Source organism: Homalodisca vitripennis, chromosome 1 (assembly GCF_021130785.1).
Source record: "Homalodisca vitripennis isolate AUS2020 chromosome 1, UT_GWSS_2.1, whole genome shotgun sequence".
Classification (NCBI taxonomy): domain Eukaryota; kingdom Metazoa; phylum Arthropoda; class Insecta; order Hemiptera; family Cicadellidae; genus Homalodisca; species Homalodisca vitripennis.
This window is the reverse complement of record NC_060207.1, coordinates 132724869-132731589: the sequence shown is the minus strand read 5'-3', so window position 1 is coordinate 132731589 and position 6721 is coordinate 132724869.

Sequence of the window (6721 nt, the reverse complement as noted above, 5' to 3'; positions counted from 1 at the left end):
AATTTGAAGAAATACAATGAGTAAACTTTTTTATACTTCCAAAAAGTGGCTTCCAAACTTACTTTGAGCAATAAAAAATGGCACACTGGGGCAAGTGTGTTTTGTCACAATGGAACCTAATATAAATTATAAAACTTTCAAAGTTATAAGTCAAACACCATTAATTTAATAATATTGAGTATCCAATACTTTTTAAATACAAATTATAACTTGATAAATATAGATTTGCGGATTAATCAGATTAATTCTGACAAGTTAGAAAGCAGACAAGGAAATAAATTAGCAATCAAATGGAGCCTATACCAAGTAGATCACTATATTTAATGTCATTAAGCAATTTACAAGGTCGTCCAAAAGTATCCCGACCGTCCCAGACCAGCAGCTCCCGCGGCGTAACCGATCGCTTCGAACCGGTTAATGGAGGGGAGGACTTAGCCTACTCTTTCCCATAATTATATAATGTAATACGCTCCGTTTCACTCAGTGAGACACAAGCGCTCTGGTTCGAACAGTACTGCCGTGCGGGTGCGTTGCATTTTCAATATGACTGAGCATGTTGATCAGCGCAATTGCATTTAAATTATGCCAAAAACTTGGCCATTCAGCATCCAGAGAACGATTACTATGATACGGAAAGTTTATGGTGATGTCTATGGTGATACACAAATAAAAGAGTGGTTATAGGCGGTTTAAAAATGGACGCATTACCATGGAGAGTGAAGACCGATCTGGCAGGGGTCCCTTTCAACGGCCAGAAACGCTGAAAAGTTGAACGTGTTCTTTTGCAGACAAATTAATGAAAAACCGTCGATGTTGAGCTGTTTCAAGGAAGAGCTGGAATAAGATTTAGGAATACCAAAAATCGTCGTCAGTTTTGTAACATTTTACACTTAAGATTTCAAAATGATACCCGTGTTTCGGCAGAAATTTTGTACCTTCGGACCTTCGCTTGCTGACCTAAATGAACTGTCGACTTGAAATCCGCACAGGACAATCTGGAGTTTGATAAAAAAGTGGACCCAGGGCAATTTTAAAAAAGTTATTTTCCTGGTGATGATGTCATGGGTTTTAATGGCTACGACCCCCGAAACAAAAGCTAAATCTCAAATTCTTCACAGCGCCGTCAAACTAGCGAAGGCATCAAAAACGGCCGAGAAAACATCAAGATAAACCTTGAAAAGCCATGCTGACAGTTTTTTTGACCATTGACTGCATTGTTCATGCACGAATAAGCTTCCAAGAGGCCAGAAAGTGAAAAAAAAGGAGCTATATCTTGCGGTCCAAAGGCGGCTAGGAGATGCAGGTGCGAATGAAACGACCTGAACTGTGGACAAAATCTGTTGACTGTAGTCCGTGCACCACGACAACGCGCCAGCTCATTCCTCAAATCTTAAATCAGACACAGGAAGCGAATTTTTGGCAAACACCAACACGTCTACATCAACCAACTACGCAATCCTCCACCAAAGTCCTGACATAGCTCTCCTTGTGACTTCTGTTCTGTGGCTATTTTCGAAATTGAAAATTGTCCAATAGAAAGTAAAAAGATATAACGACGTATGGAACAAAATTGCGGAGAGAAATGGAGCCTGGTGTTTTGTTAGGTCGCATTGGGGGGGTGTGGGAGGGGGGGGGGGGGGGTGGGGGGGGGGGATCGTGGGTTGATTGCGCATAGGGGCGGTTCATGGTTGGGGATGTTTGGGAGGGTTGGGGAGAGGGGGGGGGGGGTGCCAATTCGGTGGGGTCCGCAAGAGACGAGAGGAAAGTGGTGAATTTGATAACAAAGAGTTAATAAGGAGTTGTTTCCGCTTCCCTTGGGGGGTGGTGTTTTTCCTTTTTCCTATCTACCCCCTCCCGTGAAGTGTTTGTGGGGAGGTATAAGAGCGGTAGGACGGTGGGGGAGGGGAGGTAGGGTAAAAATTGATGGGGATTTGTATCTGTGGGGTGCAGGGGGGGTGTGGGTATTGTAGTTCGTGACTGGACCGGAACCTGCCATCAATAACTCTCTCCAGACGTTTATCTTTCCACTGTGCTAAGGTGAATGTGTGCCGGTTAAAGCAATTATACGTCTAATCTTCATCCATATACTACTACGTGGATGACTATATTACATAATACTTCTGGACAATCCTTGTGTCTCGTGTCGTGGACTCATACTAGCGTGATAACTGTTACTAGCTATTTTACCTCTGGTTGCTTCTGCACTAGACTTGCGTCTGGACCCAAAGTATAAGTCTCGAATACCGTGTTTCAACGTGTCTAGAGGTCTAGCAACGTCCACTGTTAATTTCTACAGTCCAACAACAACCAACCAGATAACAGTACAGCATTACTGTAATCAATTAGTTCTACACAACCTCGGTTTTAACTATGCAATAGACAAAATTTAAAGGAAAACAGCAATACAATCTATTCTCAACCGACTTCTTACACACCCTTAATTATCTACAACAGAGTTATGCCTAGGAATGACTAACAATAGTCATTCCTTCATTTAGCAGTACAGTAATAGTACACAATACAGTCAGATATAACACACACTAATAATAGGATAGATATACGAACTACAAGGCATTCAAATTTTTTAGTCACACAGAGTGAGTAGCGACATATCTGATTCGGAAATTAGTTTCACTACTTCGCATTAGAATCTCACGTTAATACTAACTTAAATCAATTGCATGTCTACACTAGCTAAGGCGTCTCTCTGGGCGGAGGTGATTGAGGGTGGGGATAGAGGTGTAGCAATTCTTCATGGGGGTTAATTCGTTGCGCGTGAAGATGGTGGCGGATACTTGTTCTATGATAAGGGTTTTCTCTCAACTCATCCTCCCCTTGACTGCATTACTTTGAATTCACTGAGTTGGACATAATTATACTGCTGAGACGTGTCTGTTACTGAGTAGGAGTGGCATGGAATACCAGTCTACGAGCGCGTACACGCTCTCAAACAACAGTATCATCATATAGGGGCTCTACAATGGCGTCCTACAACCTATCAGCAATTCGCGAGAGACACTATTTTGTCAATACATGTTCTGAAGCCTCTTTTTTTAATGGCTAGCACTTAGGAACGAACTAACATCTCTTTCTGCTGACACAAGCATGTAACTATGATAACACTGACCTTACACTAGCGAGCATATTAACGTCCTTTGATCTGTACTCACATCTGCTCCATGAATTCAACAACACATACTATCTGCACTGATCTGCTGTCTTCCAAGTTTAGTCTTGGACTCAAAGTGAAAATGTCATACACGCAGAAGACCACGACACATTAAAAAAACGGATCATATCAGGCGTATACGAGACAAGCAACTCATGGACAACGGGGGTGGATAGTATATGACTAGCTATTACGTGATATTCTCTAGTGTGTCTGTCCAGTTACACCAGTCCAGTATAACCCTATGATCTTCTTACTTACACAGAATCATATTAACTACATTCTGTGACAAATAGCCCCAAGCTGTGTCAAAGTCTTTTCTGGTCTTATAGAGAGGTTTGCCCACTAGTATGATGATTGCAACAAGTATAATGTTAGACAGACAGGCTTATTACTTTTGATAGGACAAAAAATCTACCGCTTGGTCTGCAATTGACTGAGAGAAAGACATAGGTTATAATTTTGATATCAGTTATATACTATTGCTAGTTGCCGAAAACACATCAATGCTACTTTCTATTTATGTAGATTTGAGACACTCATTACGTCGAATGATCACAAGTCAGGGCTCTGTATCAACACACATGAAGCGATCATATGGAGGCTGGATTCTCGTACAATAGGACACATCCAAAGCTGAAATCACACTTGTCACGCCGGTTTCATTACGAAGTCGGTGAGAGATCATGCCGCTATCAATCACATACGCAGGTTTGGCATCTATAGGAATTGCTTGAACTCTGATAAACTACCGTTCACAGCACACACATAAACATCAATATCTCTCTGGGCCTATTATACTGACCTTTGTGGAACTTCTGTCTTCTGTACACTTTTCTACAAATCTGATTGTTCATTTATTTTAATTGTATACCTATTTGTTTGTTTCTCCTTCCACTTAAACACACAGATTTTATTAATATAGATTTCTATATTTTTTAATCTCTCTCTATAGTTTACACCACACTACACATAGATATGATGAACATTACATGCGAAATGCATTTGTTAACACACAATCAATGTGTAAAGCCAGAGATAGATTACTATCTCTTATACACATTCATGTTTCTAATAACAGTTTTCTACAATATATTTTTCTAGATACATGATTGATTTATATAAGACCTTTTATAAATCCAAATGTTCATTTGCAAATAATAACAACCGTATTCACAAAAACTAATCATTTATTGTCTCTTAAACACCATAAAAATCAACACACACAATTTACATCTGTATTTAATATAGTTTATCCAGCTCATGACACGGTAAACATATAACATCATGACACATACAGTAAAAGATAGGGTGATCTCACTCAACCAAATGATTTGTAACAAAATTTTTAGAAAACATTTATCTTCCTAATTAATTCAAATTTTACAGTTTAGAATCCAAATAGTTTTTAGTTTCAGCAGAAGTTGAACGAGAACTACTCTATCAATTGAGACTCATGAGCACATTTCTCTCGAGCAAAGCCAGAGTCCTTGTAAAGTGTGCACGTGTCAAGTGCCTCTCATCGACTCACTACTACTCACACTGAGAATGCCGTCATCCCTTATTATCAACCAAGCTTCACGTCGATCGAACACATACAGTGCGATTCATTACTTGCGAGTTATGTCTCAATCAACAATAAAAAACACTGATTTCTCATAATTACTATAATTAATAAATTTTTACTATATGTCACAACGGGAATAACACAGAATAGAGGTGAAAAACGTGAGAGATGGGTCTGAACACAGTTTAGGGACTATGAACGTTATCTCTGTGCGAGCGGGTGCGGCAAGGAGAACTCTAACCAAACAATATGGGAATGACTCGCTGCGAGATTCAGCATTCATAATGATGCCTGGATGAGACCACACTAGTTGATATAGGAGCCAGATGGAATGATTGGGTTTTGGTAACCCCTACTAGGCGAATTCGTCATGTACTAACTTGATTTGTAGCGAGCATGGCTAGTAGTCATACAGTACTGTATAGCGATTGATAAGCGCTGTGCACTACATTTCCTGAGACTCGCACTACGTGATCAACGCGTCAATTAAATACACTTACATAAACGGGAAAGAGTACTAGACAGAAATATGCTATACTTTTCATACGCAGAATATCTAGTTTAATCACTGAAGTGGTGGGTTATCAAGGGTCAAGGACACAAGCTAGTGTGTATACACTTTCCTTCTAGACAGCGGTCGCATGTCTTGATAGGCGGTCAGTATATTAATTTTCTGAGACTAGCAGACACACATTATATTATCTAGACATTCTTAAACCCACTCTCTCAAGTGAGCGACACATATACGCGCCGTCTGCTATGCAAGGATGTAGACTCGTGGTCATTCACTAGTGGCTTATTCCACAATTGCTACTTCCGTATATTTCCATTGCTCCTAGCATGATGACTACTGTAGGCGCGGTTGGCTCCCGTCAACCTTGGTTAATGAGGGTGGTTCCATTTGGTATCTTATATAGCATACGTTGGGCGCGACTGATAATTTCTGATGATAACGAGTCATGTAGTCTTTATATATTTTCGAGTGTTAGATGTTATCTGTATATCTAATTATACAATGGTGTGGGATAGTGTTTATACGGGGATTGGTTTGCGTTTTAGATTTGGGTAGGAGACACATGGTGTGGGAAATATAATATTGTCAAGTATCATATAGTCTATTAGGTGTGTGGGGGGGGGGGGGGTGGTGGTGGGGACGAGTTTCTCTGGAGCAATAGGGTCTGATCTTGAGGTTCGAGTGACTTGGAATATTGGAGTGGGGAGTGAGCGGGATGGGTCTGTAGTATAGTCTTCGTCTTTTATCTCTGGGGGTCGAGTGGAGTATTCACAGTTACGAGAAAGTGGCACTAGTGCATTATTTCGATAATTTCTGTGCTAGACAGACTGAGTTGTTTTTTTTATACGTTTATTTGAGGGTGGGGGGGGGGGGGCGGGGTGGGGCTGGTGGGGTGGGGTGGAGGGGAAGGGAGGGGGAGGGGGTGTGGGAGTGGGGGAGTTATATGAGTATATTGATTGGATTATGTTATTGTGTTGTGATTAGTATATTACGGGGTATAGGGTGGGGGGGGTTTGGGGGTGTGGGATCGCGGTGATATCTAATTGTTATTCTTTGAGTTATATGTTGAGTTTTCATCTGCTGTGACATCTAGGTATGTTATGATGTTTAATCTTTGGGGATGTGAGAATCCTGCACTCTGCAAACCACTATATAGTGTCAGTCGTGATGTGGGGGGTGGTATTTTATACAGTTTTGTCTAGTCTTTTTGAGTGTTTGTGATATGTTTTGTGATTTTGGGTATTGATGGTATTTTTTAAGTGTATGCTATCTCAATCTTATCAATTGTGTATGAGTGTGAACATTTTACAAGAGCGATTATTCATCTGTCTTATAGCTCATTATAGGACAATCATTTGATAGATCGACGAACAGAGAAGGCTAGCACACACTAGCAGTATAACACGGACAACTGATATCACGTATATATTGATATAGTGGTACTCAGAGGAGAGTGACGTGAAGTGAGAGG